This window comes from Cyprinodon tularosa, unplaced genomic scaffold (genome assembly GCF_016077235.1).
Source record: "Cyprinodon tularosa strain WSP-4 unplaced genomic scaffold, ASM1607723v1 ctg441, whole genome shotgun sequence".
Classification (NCBI taxonomy): Eukaryota; Metazoa; Chordata; class Actinopteri; order Cyprinodontiformes; family Cyprinodontidae; genus Cyprinodon; species Cyprinodon tularosa.
Window position 1 is genome coordinate 230,056 of NW_024039165.1, and position 17,171 is coordinate 247,226.

The following is a 17,171-nucleotide window of genomic DNA, read 5'->3' on the forward strand; positions in this document are numbered from 1 at the left end:
AACACAAGAATAAACTCAAAAACTAACCCATAAAGGAATGGACTCACATGAACAGACTTGCTAGACAATAATATAACAGGAAAATGGTTCAAACACAAAAGAAATCCAAAACCCAAAAATTTCCGACAATCTTTCTGCATCGTTTATTTATTTTTTGTCAGAGGGCTGGACAATGTTGCAGTTGCACTGCCGCCTTGCAGCAACAAGGTTCCGGGTTCGATTCTCGGCCGATGGTCATTCTGCACAAAGTTTGCATGTTCTCCCTGTGCATGCGTGGGTTCTCTCTAGGTCCAAAAACATTACTGTTAGATTAATTAGCTTCTCTAAATTGTCCTCAGGTGTCAGTGTGTGCATGAATGGCTGTTTATCTCTGTGTTGCCTTGCAATGTACCCCAGCTCTCGCCCATTGACAGCTGGAGTCACCAGTACCCCTCCTTACCCCAGCAGGGATAGGCATGATGGAAAATAAATGGATGGATGTTTTCTCCTTAACCCTTTCAAAGATGCACTCCAGGCTTTAAGATTTAAGGTCTTTATTTCTTCACCTCAAACTTTTGTCTCTCCACAGATTTTCTATCACAGTGAAACAAGGAATTATTCAAAATGTCAGCGCACAAACATTTTCTCTGCATACTTGATTTTAACCTTGGAAGACTCACAGAGAAAAGGAGAAACTGAAATAATTTTATTGACATGAATAAAAATAATAATATTTCCTTGGCGCTTGGACCCCGGCAGAAGACATGATGCTGTAAGTCATCATGAGCCTGAATAAATAACTTAGGCAGAGGATTAGAACAACCTACCCCATAGAGGCAGGACACTGGTGGTGGAATAAGCCAGAGGATGAGAGGGTCTAAGAGGACTACCAGAGAAGGAGGAGATGGTGTGGAGATGGGCTAAAGGTTAGCTGAAGCTCCGAATTGGAAAGCTGGGCCTTCGTCCAAGTGAAGAGCATCTTGAAAAACGTTTGTCTTGGAGAGGGTGCGGTCTGCCTTTGATTGGTTGAAGCCTGGGCGAGGGACGTCAGCAGGTATTCCAGGTTAGGCTGATTAAGAGTCATCAAGGTTGAATTTCAAGTCTCATTTTAACTTCACCACAAACTCAACAGCCTTTCTGTTTCTAACAGGAAGCTTTAGGGCAGTTGCACTTAAACTAAAATAAATGTGCCAATATAATTTTTTTTCAGTCTCCTTTATACATATTTGCATCTATTCACATTTAAACCAATATGCCAATTAAAAAAAAAACATTTAAACAGAAATTAATAGGAATATTTAATAATTCCTGGTAATTATTGATTAGTACACACATCACTTTCAATTATTACTGAACATAAAAACTCTAGTGTGATTCTAAAATGATCTTGGGTGTGCCATGAAGAGACATTTTCAGACAAGCTTTATCAACATTTTAAATGTCTGATTTGCAGTTTCTGAAGTAAACTTCTTATCGAGTTGCATGATCTCCAAACTTAAGCAAAAACATTTTTACTTCAAAACATTTTTTCTGTCTGAACAACAACAACAAAACAAAAGAGTTAATGCATTTTATGGATGTTGGTTTGTGGAATCTTGGCTGTGCTTCACCTTGGCTTTACTCTCTACTGTAAATTTCTTCCTGCGAGACAGAAACGGGTTCTTTTGATCACATTAGATTCACTCCAATGGCTTTTCCAGCTATTGTCACTTGACACCATTCCATTAAATCTGTCCAGCAAGAAGATTAACTACAGGTTTCTTTATGCTTTCACGGGGCGTTCACTCTGAATGCCAGAAGCCAGGTTAAATCATGCGCAGTTTTCATAAATTGTTGTATTTCATTTTAGGCAGTCTAGCTTTATGCTCATGTCAAGTTATAATTCCTGTCTATTCACAATTTTATTTAAAAAATATAATAGAATGTGGTATTGATGATATTATAATATCGGTCTGTTTATGTATTTCTATTGATTAATTCAATTCAAAAAGACCTTATTAATTCCAAAGGGAAGTTAAATGTTGCAGTAACTCATGTTATTTTTTTAACAGGTGTTAATCTGATCAGTTTGGTTTGTAAAAGTTGAATTAATTGTGAATGAATGCTTTATAAATGAACTGAATGGATATTGAAGAAGGATAAGAGATTATAAACATCCCAAGCTTTCAACATCCCAGAGAGCATTTTTAAGGCTGTCATCCAAAAATAGCAATCTGTAAACCTGCCAAGAGGTGGCCCTCCACCTCCGCTAACAGGCTTGATACAGAGAGGATTAGTTAGAGAAGTAGCTAATAATGAATCTGGAAGAGCTTCAGAAATCCTTTGTTCAGGTGGAAGAATCTTTCTACAGGATGACTTTTAGTAATGTCCTCTAATAATCTGACCTTAATGTGATGAGTGGCAGGAGGGAAGTCATGAAATAAAGCCATAAGAAGTCTGACCTAAAGTTTACCACAAGGTAGAGGAATGTGATGATCTGATAATAAAATTAGTAAGGAATTGTATGCTCTATGTATGGGGTATATTCGCCTTTTCTAGGCGAAGGACCCCCAAACTGATGGCGAGATTATATATATTGTATGAAATTGTGTTATATCAAACTGGTCCTATAGTCATTCTATTACAGATGGAGTAATGTCACAAAAGTAATTTCGCCCTGGGATTATTAAAGTATTTCTGATTCTGATTCCTGATTGATGGGACAGGTGTGAATGAAACGGTGCCCAGCTTGAAAGAGCTCCTGTGTGTCATTGAATGTATGCATTAATGACTGTAACACATCTTCTGCCTCATTTATCTGTTTACTACAGTGTGTTGGATTCATGTTAATGTGTATTTAAAGACATTTCAATTAGTGGTCTAATCTAAAAAAAAGTCTAATCAACCAAAACATTTGTGACCCCCATGCAGTTACTCCATGGACCCCCTAGGGGTCGCAGACCCCCTGTTGAAGACCTCCGCCCTATATGTATAGTAAAATGTGTTGTAATAAATTAGCCCTGCACATCACCCTGAACAAAACATCCCAAAAGGTGAAACATGGCGATGGCAGCATCAGCCTGTGGGAATCTTTTCCTTCTGGACAGAGAAGAGAGCTCATCAGAATTGGATGATGGATGCTGCAATTTACAGAGTAATACTGGAGGGAATAATGTTAGAGGCTGCAAAAGACTTGAGACAGGAACAGAAGTCCTCCTTCTAGCAGGACAGCAACAATGAACAAATACCAAATCATATAGAATTCTGCAGATTAATAAATTATTTTGGTCAAAAGTTACTCAATTATCTGAGTAAAAGTAACTTATTACTACCTGCCTCTGCTGTAAAGCAGCAACATGTGAAAACTTTTAAAGGAGGACACACTAATGTGAGACTTTATTTCAAATAAGAATTGAAGTAAAATTTATTAGTTATACATATTTTTGACCATATTTGAATGTAGGCATATTCTTATTTTATTTTTTTTATTTGTGCTCTTAAAATATGTTAAGCTGAAGTTCAAGCAAAGTTGTGTTTTCGTAAGAAATTCTAGTAAAAACTGACAAAAGAAAACCAAATAAGATGAGCTTAGAACATTTGTTGCCAGTTTTTTGTTGATTTAAGGGATTACAATTTATGCAACTCATTCTTATTTTGGTTTGGACCTGTCTTTCTACAGGTAAGTAGCTTGAAATTCTAAAGAAAAGGAGATCAATCAGACATAAGTGCACACATGCATGCCAGGATGTCTGTCAGAAAGTTTGCAAGGCGGGCTTGTTTGTTTCCACTCAAATACACTAACAGGTCCAACCTGCCAGACAGTGTCATCTGCATACAGAGTGTGCATGCTTCCTGCAATGATGGAAATCCTTAAAAGAAAAGGTAAATTCTGCAGCTTGCTGGATGCTTTTCTGGATGCATTTGTTGTTACCAGAGTCTGAGCTGCACAGGAATTCATTCTAGTTTATGCATAGAATCAAATACATATAAATACATCAAAAAATTATCTTTAAGTTAAACTCCCTGACACAAACTTTTGACACACTTGTTAGTGTTAGATGAGCAATATTTTCATGTAGGTTGTGCTTTAGTCTTGTTTTTAGCAATAAAACTGTGCTGTTGCTTTCTTGACTTGGTATGTCTTGCAAAATATAAATTTTATCTAAATCTTTTAAATCTGGTTAAAGTAAGGCTATACAGATAGAAAAATAAAAACTTAAATACTCCAGAATCTTCCATTATAGTTTAGAAAAAGAGAAAAGAGAAAAATAACATCTAATTGTAGATTGAGAAGATTTGTTTACATCAGCTAAATAAGATTCCATGTAGTTTATTTTATTATTGCCAGACCATGATTCAAAAATATTCTTCCTTAATCTGTTAAATGCCCAAATAATGAGAGATTTATTTTGAGTTTTTTTCACTTTTTTTCTCAGTACAGGATAATGACTATACTTTTAAACAACTGTGGGAAACCCAAATGATGACATATTTGGAAGCCAACGGTTGACAGATCAATTTATTTTAAGGGAACGCCTCAGTCACATTGCTTTCTTATATAAAAAAGAAGGAACCATTAAATAGATCAGGTAGAGAATGGTCACCTCAAAAGCGTCTTATTCAACATAAGCAGAAAGGCCACTCATTGATGAAGAAGTCATTAATCAAAAAGCAAAATAAAAAAAAACAGATTGAGGCTTGCAGAGAAAAGAAAAAATCTGTAATTTTTAGACAGACGTTCTGGAGTCTGGTGAAACAGATATGGGAATAGATGACTAAATTATAACCATTATGAGTTAAAAGGGAGAAGCTGCTTCATTGTTGTTGCTATACTCCAAGAGGGATTAATGAACCTCACTGCATGGAGAAGGAAGCTTGCGTGGAAGTAATGAAACAGGAGCTCAATATCAGGCACGAGGTAAGGTGGCAGAAATAGGTTTTAAAAATTGACAACATTCCCTGTATTACCAAATTAGTCAGAAAGTGGCTAAGGGACAGTAAGGTCTTGTTTGGAGTGGCCATTTTAATCCCCTAATCATGCAAATTTGTTAGCAGAACTTCAGGTATGTTTTAGAAAGGAGGCTTATAAAACTGACTCCAGTTGCACCTGTATGGATTTAGCCGAACAGACAAAATTCATGCAAAATGACAGATCTGGAATTAAGAGTGTAGAGTTTGATCTAAGTCATACAGTTTAAAGGGATTTCTACTAAATACCAGTACACTGATCTTTTAGAAACCAAAAATCTCTAAAAGCTTGTTTCTGTCATTATCCTGGAGTTCAGTCGATTAAAGAAGTTTGTTAATAAAATTGGCCCAAAACAGAAAAGGTTTAATATAATTACGTTAGACAGTAAACAATAAGAGTTTTTAGTTGATCTGCAAATACATGGCTTCAGCAGTTCCCGACACATTAAGAGGCAAACACAGCATGTCCTATGGAAACAAACATACAATGAATGAAATGAAAATAATCAGAGGTCAAATAATAAGTAATTAACAAAGAAAGAAAAAGATGATCAACTTATTTAGAAAAAAGAGCATCTTCCCCTCACATGTGGTGAGAAACACAGCAATAGATGCTTAAATTCAAGAAAATAAGACCAGCATGAAACTAATGAAAATAATTTATTTGCTCTTTGATAATTCTTTATCTCTTTCTGCCTACAGCGAAACATAAATGACACCTAAAACTCAAACAGCAAACTACGTTGGTTCTGACCATTCTTATGAAGAAATCTGATACATTTCAAAAGGATTTTTTAAAACCACAGAACAGAAGTGATATCAGGAAGCTTTTTAGCTTTGCTTTGTAATTAGAACAGCAAAATGCCCGAATAGTGGCACCATCTAGTGGTTGACAAGGGAAGCTGACGTTAATAAACCTTTAAAAAAGTAAAGCGCTCACAATAAACAGCAGGCATGTTCCTGTTTATTGCATCTTAAACTATAACCAGATTTTTTGACTAGAATGCTGATTAAAATTTTTAATCAGTATTAATTTTTAATATTTTCTTTTCAAAGGTCTATGCTAAACAGAAGACAAAGATACATTAAAAACTTAATTGAAAAACGAAGTAATTATAATGCAACATCCCTATAAACATTAGAGAGCTGCCCTTACTGCAGTTACTAACATTAGTCTGTTTGCTTTAATGTGCTTGTCAGTAATTGCTGACAAGGATATTCTGCATTCTTTCCTACTTGTAAAGAACAAGTAATGTAGGCTGAAATGGCATTTAGTTTCAGTATCAGTGAAATAGGTTGACATAAAAGGCAGCTAATTTTGAATAATTTACATGCTTGTTTATGCTCCTGTGTTGGCTATAAAGAGATTTTTTTTTTTTTTTGAAGTAGAGATTTTTAGACATTTAGAGATTTAAGAGAACTGCATAAACAGAGCTTTTTGAGGATCCCATTGGTTCTCTTATTGGTCAGAGCTCCTGGTGACATGGATTCTATTCTCCCTTCTGCAAGTCTGCTCCAGGGCAGCTATGGCTGCGATGTAGCCTGCCACCATTAATTTATGAACAAGTGAGTGTCTGAATCTAATGAAAAGTCCTTGGGGGTTCATGGATTGGATAAAGCTCAATATATGTATGAGAAAATTACCATTTGTGAATGCAGCTTTACAAATGTTTCACCTGATTTGATATTATCTGCATGAACACAGCTGGTCTGTAGCATAGCAGAACATCAGTTTGAATTCACCACTCCTTGTTGGAGCATGTTGATGTGGGCATCATTCAGGGTAAATGTTTTCATTTTACAAGGACAGATGAGCTGCTTTCGTTGGTAGAATGTTAGATGGAGATAAAACAGAGTAAAATCATATATAATATTTAAATCATACATCTAAGGTGGGCGCTCGTTGTCGCAGTGGGTTGCACTGCTGCCTTGCAGCAAGAAGGTTCTGGGTTCAATTCCTGGCTCAGGGTGTTTGCATGTTCTCCCTGAGCATGTGTGGGTTCTCTCCAGATGCTCTGGCTTCCTCCCACAGTCTAAAAACATGACTGTGGGAGGAAGAAAGAAAAGACAATTAGAAGAATGTATTGATACAATTACTTTGGAGCTCAGACCTCGGCAGGAAACATAGCGCTGAATTTAGTTTGATATGCAGGAACAGGAGTAAAGAACAGGGATGTTTCCCTCCAGACCTGAAACTGGTGGTGGAGTGGAGATAGACGGAGTAGTTCAGATCATAGGCTGCTGGTCCGCCTAGCCTTCATATTTAAAATAGCATTCATTACCAGTTTTACTTCAACTAATATTTGCTAAATTGATGTCACAAGAAAGAGATAAAAAAAAAACAAGCTTTTTTTGAGTTCCCCTTTTTCTATCAATCTATTTCTGTCTCATAAGTTGAATTGAGTGGTTTTCTAATATTGGACTCCTCCTCATGTTGTTTGTTTTCAGTGTTCCCCAAAGGTGAAAGCAGCTCCTTTGAATCCCCCTTTTGCTTATAAGTTCCTGCTTGATTAGCCCCTCTACTTTACTTTAAACACTTTTGGTTTTAAGCTTAAATGGGCCTAGTTATGTTCTATGGTTATAAAAACACAACAAATCATATAATCATCTTGAAATCAATCAATACAACCCAAGTACTAATCTGGATCTTAGTCCTTGTTCACTTGGTTCTTTTTAAAATTGAAAAGATGTTTTTGCACCAGGCATTATGAGCAGACATAAACACGTTGTGGGCCATCTACCAGCGGTTTATATGGTCAAAATTAATTAAAATCAATTTAGTTTTATCTATATCATGCATATTCAGCACACACAGTATCTTAAGATGTTTTACAAAGACAATAGAATCAACTATTAAATAGACAGCTCGGTTAAAGCTTTTCTATCTAAGCAAACCCAACTAACATTTGGTCATTGACTATGCAATATTCCCTCCTCCTGGACAAGCATGTGGTGATGATAGACATTCACTTGCATTGTGTCATTTAAGCTGCAGTGATCCTTCACACTGAAAATGCATGCAGCAACAGTGGAGAAAAAAACAATTCTGCTACCATCTCCACCATTTTTAGAGCGTTGAGCTCCAGGTTATTCTCCCTGCACCAGGTCGCCAGATGGTCAACCTCCCACCTGTGGACTCATCACCATCAGAGATAAGTCCGACAAAAATGGTGTCGTCAGTTTATATTATACGCATTTGCTACCATATAAATTTGTTCATTTCTATAAATGAAAGCCAAAGAATAGCATTGCTCTGGCTGGCATCAGTACTGCATGATAAAAGGCAATATCTGATGGCTTTTGATTCTTTAGACTTATCTTCAGTTAAAATAAAAAAATAAAAATAAATGGTAGAAACACTCCACCAGGAATCAACCTCAGACCTCAGATCAACTGTGCCAGCATGCAGCCTCCCTTTCTATTGCTTAAACCTAAATAAACAAACTCAGTGTGACCCCTTTCTTATAAAATTGGGCACCCTTTTTAAAAAGATGACAGCTGAAACAGGACAACATAATGTTGACACATAACATCTTGTTCTTCTATCTAATGTTAAGTAAAACTAAATGTTTTCTGTTTTGGGTGACATTTCTCTTTTTTAATTTGTAATTCTCTTTGTTTTACTGTCTTCAAAATGATTCCCTTAATATCTGCAAGCGTTGTGTTTTAATCTGCATAGCATATAAAATATATTTTTAAATGTCTCACTAGATGGCAGTGTAACATAGTGAGACAGACTTTTACTTGAATAGGTAAAGATATATTACAACTGTAAAGAAACATTCAAGCACAAGGACACATTATATTATAGGTATTAATATGCTAATATGTTTAAACTGCATTGATACATAGGGATGTGTACAGGACATTTCTGTTTATTTGTGCATGCATGTGACATTTAAAAGAGATGAATGTGATGAGATGCTGCTTAATCCCAGAACAAACACTGTCTGCACTCACATCTCTCCCTTTTACAGGCTACCAGTGTGCTGGAGAGGATTACAAGATGGAAATCAAAAGAGAGCACATTTGCACATTGCCCAGTGACACAGTCACACCAAGAACAGACAGCAAGAGTTAAGCCAATTGACCATTTGACACAGCTCTCAACCTCTCTCTTTGCCCTCTCTCAATTCGCTCTACTTATATTGAATCTTCTGTGTGAGTGTCATAAAGCAGTGATAAAAACCCAGGAGAAAATATTACATTAATTTTGATTTGTTCATTTAATTATGTTGTGTAGTTCCTTATCACCTTTCCCAATCAATCACCCAGAAATGTTCGTTCTAAAGTTAAGTAATGATGTTATAGGTTGTGAAAAGTTTCTGTCCCTGCGACATGTCTCTGCCTTTCTCCTTTCATCCTCAGGCTGTCTCTACTCCAAAGACATTGACTCCTCTTTGAGCTCTCTCAGCTCTTCGCTGTAAGATTTCTCTCCTCCCGCTGCCGTGTGCTGAAGAGGACAAGGCTTACTTGCATCAATAATACATTTGTTGCTCATGCCATCTCAGGACAGAGGCCGTTTTTAAACAGGGGAGCTTCAGAAACGCTCAGCAGCGCTCATGTACAGAAATCTATTAAAAATAGAAAAAGTGGTCAGACAAAAACGCCAGACTCAGCTGTGGGCCTCTGGAGCCAGCTGCCAACCAGCATGGAACATGTAACATTCAGTTGCTCTAATAGACATTAACTGTCGAGGGGTGAATTCTAAAAAAAATTGCATAAAAGTTTCTACTTTCCAGATGGTTAACCTCTATCCATGAAAAGGTCTGACAAGTAAAACCTGTTAGACGAATCAAGGGTTCAATAAATGTCCAAGAAGAAAAGTCAAGGGAAAACAGAATGCATCTGGTTTCCCTGCATTTATTTAATCATATTACAGTTTACCTTTATATTATGTTTATAACATCTATGTTCAATGTTCTATTTTCCTGTTGTGGTTTCTGCAAAAGTATGTCTGCCCTTAAAATTATAAAAATGTGTACATTTTACAGCCACAGACTTTAATGTGTCAAAATAGACAAAAACAAAGTTGTATCTATGTTTGATGTGGAGGCTAAGTATTTCATGTTTTTTAAATATTTTTCACAATTAAAGAGCTCAAGTATATCATGCATTGTATTAGTCTAATTTTGCTGCAATATCCATCCATCCATCCATCCATCCATCCATCCATCCATCCATCCATCCATCCATCCATCCATCCATCCATCCATCCATCCATCCATCCATCCATCCATCCATACCTGGACAGTTTGCCAGTCTATCACAGGGCAAACAACCATTCACGCACACACTCACACCTAAGGAAAATTTAGAGACACTGATTAACCTAACAGCAATATCTTAAATATAAATCTGCCTGTTATGACTACCAAGAGGTAAGATTTTTTTTAAATAAAGAAGTAGGAAGCCCCATGTGAAATTTGACCAAAATAGGGTACGTGGTAAACTCTGCAGGCTCAAAAATATGCAAAGAGATAAAAAAAAATATCATTAAGCAAAAGCATAACCACCATGAAACAAGGTGGTGGCAGCATTGTGCTCTGGGTGTGGTTTTCTTTAACTGGGATTGGGGATCTTGTCAGAGATTACAAGAGATGCAGCAATAAAAAAACCAAAAAAAAAAAAAAAAAACAGACATGTTATGGGTTACAGTAGACTTTAGACATATACTGAAAAGCAAATGTTTTTAACCAGTCAAGAATTGGTGCTAAATGGAACCTATCTGACCAGAGGGGATTTTCTAACTGCTGTACTTTTACATCTGATATGCTGGACTTTCCAAATATCAAATCCATTTCCAAATGATTTTAACCTTTTTTAATAACAAGAGTCAAAAATTATCTTTGTTACATAATCCATCCATCCATCCATCCATCCATCCATCCATCCATCCATCCATCCATCCATCCATCCATCCATCCATCCATCCATCCATCCATCCATCCATCTCTGTTTCTGTGTTATGCTTCTGTCCATTTCACATTCTTGTTCATAAGCACCAATTATATGATTGTCTGTGTCAGCCTATGAATTCTCTTTAAATATATTTACTCAAAACGTGTTTGTGCAAGGTTTTTATTTGCACTTTGGCCATGCAAAGAAACCACCAGTCATTAATAGAAAGGCAAGGCAAGTTTATTTGTATAGCACAGTTATGTGTAAAGACAATTCAATGTGCTTTAAATCTACTAAACAGCAAAATAGGAAAAAGTAAAAGCAGAATAAAAGAAAGTGAAGATAAAACAAGATTAAAGGGTGGTAAAGCAAAAAAAAGTGTTGGACTACAAACTTAACCTAATTAAACTTCAGTTAACAACAATCAAATGTAGTTCCAAACAAATGCTTTTAAAAATTTGGTGTAAAAGAACTCATGCTTTCAACATTTTCACAGTCTTCTGGAAATTTGTTCAAGATCAGTGGAGCATAGGAACTAAATGCTGCTTTTCCATGTTTGGTTCTAATTCTGGCTGTAAACAGTAGGCTTGAACTAGAACGCCTGAGTGGTCTAGGAGGTTGATACTCTCACAACAAATCTGTTATGTATTGAGGTACTGATCCATCAGTGACTTATAGAGCACTTGAAGGATTTTAAGTTCTATTCTCTGAGGTACAGGGAGAAAGTGTAAGAAGTGTCAGAACTGGGCTGATGTGCTCTACTTTCTTAGTTCTAGTAAGAACACAAGTAGCAGCGTTTTGGATCGGCTGCAGCTGTCTGATGGACTTTTTAGGCAAACCTATGAAGACACCGTTGCAGTTATCAATGCTACTAAAGATAAATGCATGAATTAGTTTTTCTATATCCTGCTTGGACATTAGTCGTTTAATCCTGGAAATGTTCTTTAGGTAACAAAAGGCTGACTTAGTAATTAGTTTTATGGGCCTCTTATAGTTCAGGTCTGAGTCCATCATGACATCAAGATTTCGGCCATAATCAGTGGTTTCTAGCTATGGCAGCTGGAGTTGTGAGCTAACAATAGATCTCTCCTCCTTTGATCTGAAAATTATTACCTCCTTTTTGTTTTTCATTCAGTTGGAGAAAATTATGATGCATCCAAATATTGATCTGTTCTAAGCATCTAGAAATGGTCTGATTGGTTCATAGTCACCTGTGACATTGTGATGTAAAGCTGTGTGCCATTTGCATAGTTATGGTAACTGATCTGGTTATTTGCTGTAATCTGAGCTTAGGGGAGCATATAGATGTTAAATATGAGGGGCCCAAAAATGGAGCCTTGAGGAACCCCGCATGTGATTTTTCTGGTCTCTAACTGTATTTAATGTCCCCTACACTTAGGATTTAAACCAGTTCAGCGCAGTAACAGAAAGGCTGACCCAGTTTTCCAGACACTCTAGTAAAATGCAGTGATCAACAGTGTCAAATGCTGCACTGAGGTCCAATGATATCAGCTGTGGTTCTTTTTCAGTCTACATTTACACTTATGCCATATCTGTGACGATTCTCAATCACTCAGGTCATGGTCAAGCTTGAATGGTTCAGTTTAGGCAACTGGACTTGAAGTTCAGGGAAAAAAGCACAAAGCCTTGATCCAAGAGATTGGAATAAAAATACATGCCACACTTTTCAGATTTTTTTAAAAACTGAGGATACAATTTATTTTACTTTTACTCCATAATTATGCAGTTTTTCTTGGTCTCTTACATAAATCTCACTACAATACATTTTCTTGTATTACAATAATTTTACACGTAATGCAAAAGATTTAGAGAAAGATCAAAGTTTCTTAAAGTACTATGTAACCAATAATATCAGCAGCTTCTCCATCTAAATTTTGAAATTATAAGTCAACTCTAGTGAACCAAGATAAAGACTGCTTAGTATAGCATTAGAGTCTGAAATCAGCCTAAAGCTGCTTTAGGATATATGAGTGAGTGGGAACCAGAGAAGCAAAAAACTAACTGCCCATGGCTTGGAACCTGCTACTATGACCTCCTCCTTTTTTTAAACGTGGATTCAGCCCGAGTCGCCTTGAGCATTTTGAGTATTTGTCCATTTACAGCAAAACCTTCTCCGTTGCCTGCTCCATGTCCCTCTCCTCCCCTCTGCCATTGCTCTTCACAACAGAAGAATTTAATTCTAAAAAGCTGAGCTACAGCAGAAACCATTAGCAACACCCCCCAGGTCACCACTATCACCAGTCTGCCTTCATCTCTCTCTCTGTCTCACAAAGACGCACACCAGCCAGTCACTTGGCTTCTTGGTGGCCACCGTAAAACTCTGGATATCAGTTGTAAAAAATTAACCACAGATCTGGGGTTCCATTACACTCTCCGCCATCCACATCCTCAATCTTGCACTAAATGGAGAAGCTGTTTCACTATTCCAACATCATTTGACTTTCATGTGATGCAACTTTAATGGATGCACCTCCCCTGCAAGTGGGTATAAAGTATAAATGTAAGTGTGCATGCAGGACAGCTTAACTGGCCTCCAGATGTCCCTGTAGTGTCAGCAAGTCTCTGTATGCCTGTGCTTATACTGAGCACAGGGAAGATTTAACAGAGATGTAAAAGCTTAAATGCTGCTTCAGGTGAAACACTGTGCATTTCTATAGTAATTAAACAGTTTGAACTCTTGACGAATAAACACAATTGAAATAATCCATTAGAAGTAGTGGTCAAGTTAAAATTTCTGCATTTGGAAACTAAAGATCTTAAGCCAGGTGCAGAGCCGGGGATGGCCATGGGCACCCTTAGCCAATCATTGGCCACCCCTGTGGCCAACCCTACCATTTTCTTCCCTCTAATACAGATGGTGGCAAGTGGAATACTCCAAACATTTTATTTTTTTATGGTTAATTATACACATCAATAAACTAACATCAAAGATGAGAAGTACAGAATTCCTGCTCTTTTCAGAGCTAGATTTTGTGTTATATGGAGTAAAGAGGAAAATATGTGTCTCTGCAAGTCATCTAGGAGTCTTCAGTGAAATCAAAGATAATTAACAATTTAAATACACAATTATCAGATAATCAATTTATGTAGATATTAGAACTTGTAAATATCAATTTTATGCAGAATTTTTATTGATAAAAGTAGGTAAGTGATGACAATGATGATTGATTCACGCCCCAGAACTCAAAACTGAGTTTTATCCACTATACCTTTTATCTAGAAATTACGGATGTTTAAATATATGCATCTATTTGTAAGCAAAGGCTGTAGGAAAGTATAGTTTGTCTTTATTTAGAAAATATGGATGGCTTGCTCGTTCATTTTCCTGTTGGAACAGTGTAGATTGACCGTAAGGTTCTGGTGCCGATCCACTTTCGGATCCCCCTCAGTTTACATTGGTTATTGCCTGGCTACCCTTACAAAAAATTTCGGGTTACGCCTCTGCTTAAGCCATAAATGTAGCTAAGCAAAAAATTATTTTGATAAAGAACATACATTTGACCTATGGGTGGTGTATTATTTTATTTACTGCTGTCTTCTTTACTATAGTTTAATTTCATATGAGATATTTTTAATTCTACAATATTTATCTTAAAACTATCTTAGTAATGTATATATTACCTGTTTGTAAACAATAAAAAAAATGGATAAAGGGTGGGAACTGCAATTTCATTCTCTCCTTAGCTCAAATAGTTCATGCTTGCACATGCTTAGTTTACAACTCACTCAGGTAAGAAACCGTGTTTCCAAGTCATTGCCCTTTATATATTTTTTTAACACTTCATTTGTTTGTGTTAGTCTTCAATAGTTAAATGAAGCACCATAAATGAGAAGGCTACGTGTTATTTCTGCAGAGACCTGAGAGAAATGTGCTTTATTCCACTGACGTCCTCTAGGTGGCAGTCAAAGAACGTGTTTGCCTCGCTGCTGTGTGACCCTCCGCTGTCTGCTGCGGGTGGAGGGGAGGCAGGCTGGCATTCAGGGCAAACCATCCCATCGGTTTGTAAATGGAGGTTAAACTGATAAGGACACCGGGCCTCAGTCAATCCCCGACCTTTTGTCCGCTGCACAGAGGTTTAAAAATGAGCTTTTATAAATAACTGCCATACAGACAGACCAAACACAGATCAATGCATGCTAAAGCATTTAACCTAATGCATATTTTTTCCTAAGATGCATCCGCTTCAAAAACATTCACCTATTTATATTAAAATAAATAATATTATTTCAAAATATACATTCTGAATTAATCTTTAATTATCAGTTATTTTTCCTGAGATTTCTTTTTTTTAATGTTTTTTATAGTATTAGATTTGACTTACAGGTGCATAACTGTTTTAATGATCTTTTACATGCGAAGTGAGTTTTAAAACCTCTACCGATATTTCTCTCAAATCAATCAAACTCAGTATAGAAACAGAATTTCATGTGTACAACTTGTCATTCTAAGTATTTTATTTTCTCATTTGCTTCAAACAATACTTCTAATCAGGATCAAATCAATCATTTTAAGTCTCTACGGGCGCACACACCTTTAATTGCGTCAGTTATTTAAAATATGTACATTTAGACTTCCATCTTTATACGAATTTGTTAACTTGTTTTCTGTTTACTAATCCAAGTTGACCTGTTAGTCTCTTAATTGATGCCATACAAAATGGCCTTCATGGGTGGCTTCAACTTTATGTTACAAAGCCTTATATTTGCCCATACTTCATAGCCTGTTTTATTCTTTTTATATTTGTTAGAAAGAAAAACATCCCTAGTCACTAAATCTCTAAAAACCTGATAACTACTAAGCTGACAAATTTCAAAGAATTTCTCTGTTATACGTATAGTTACATTAAATTTTGATTTCTTTGCATGTTTAAAACTGTTTCTATGTCAAGTTCAAATGTTTTTTAGGGCTCTAAGTAGCAGAACTGGCATGTAACTCCATCTGAAAATAACCCCCAGCATCTGGCAAGGAAGCAAACAGAATCTTACAGTGAAAAAGGGGGGCTTTTGTACTTGCCACAATGCAAGTACAAAAGGGGAACTAAGGCCATAACTGTTATATTGATAATAATGATACATCTGATTTTATATAAGAATAGGCTGTTTATTTCTCTTAAGACTATGAAGTTGCAGCAGAAATGTTGTATTAACTCTGTTTTAAATAAAACATTGGCCCACCAGAAGTGCCTCCAGCATGTTTGCAATGAGGGGAGGAGATGGGGGCCAGAATTTCAGAATGCTGTAGTTAAATACAGGGAGGGGAGTTGGGATGGAAGTAAGTGACACATTTCAAATTTTGAAGGATGTGATGAACAAAAAAATGACTTCTACATAAACTGATAAATAAACTGTATTTATTGATTTCTTTTAATAAACTTTTTATTAAAATTAAGCATAACAATCTTTAGTAGGGGAATTGTTTTGGTTTGGGCATTTCCCTCCTTTTGGCTCTCCCTGGGTGGAGCCACTCTGGCTCTTCTACCAGAAAAAAGTACTGCATCATAGAATTGAAGAGACTTTGTGTTATTAAAGATAAACAGCCCCTCTCTTTGTCTTCGACATCCTCCACATGGAGAGTAAAAGGTCTCAGTGCATCCGTGCTGCTGTGCCAGAAGGTCTGAGAACGGTTGCAGCAATCACAGGTGCTATGGCTCTGTTTAGGCTGCTCAGCGACTCTGTCCACTCGTTGTGCACAAGGCGAGAGATCACAGCCAGCAACCCCAACTCCCCCCAACACAGACACACACACAAGCTCCATATGTGCTGCGTGAGCAAAGCTGCTGCTGTGCATGTGGAAAACCTGTGTTTGTGCGTCTGCATGCATGAGTTTGTGTAAATTTGAAGGGCTGGTCTTGTTCGCTTGAGTAAGCGTGATTTGGTTTGCTTTCATGTTATGCTTGTTTTAAAAAGATGAAGCTTGAGCATTGGCAGTCCAAACTAATAAGCATTGGACTGGAGTAACTCCTGACAAACATCACCCAGCCCCCCAGTCTCTCTCTTTTACTCACACACACATACACACACATGACCTGAAACAGAGAGTATATGATCCCAGCTGCCCTGTAAAAGAAAATGGAGCATATCAGTAACTGATTGACCAGTAAGCTTCTATTTCATTCTCTCTTTCAGGGCTGTATTCTGCAGAGGCGGATCAAGATGGAATGAGGCTTAAAACAAAGTTATTTGGGGGCCATCATTGCATTTATTAAGTGAGCAGGGGTGAATATTTGTTTGCTGCCCAATTACTGCTAAAAGTTCTACTACTTGTTGATCTACCTAAAACAGTTATAGATAACAAGAAGCAAAAGATAAAGGTTTTAAATCAC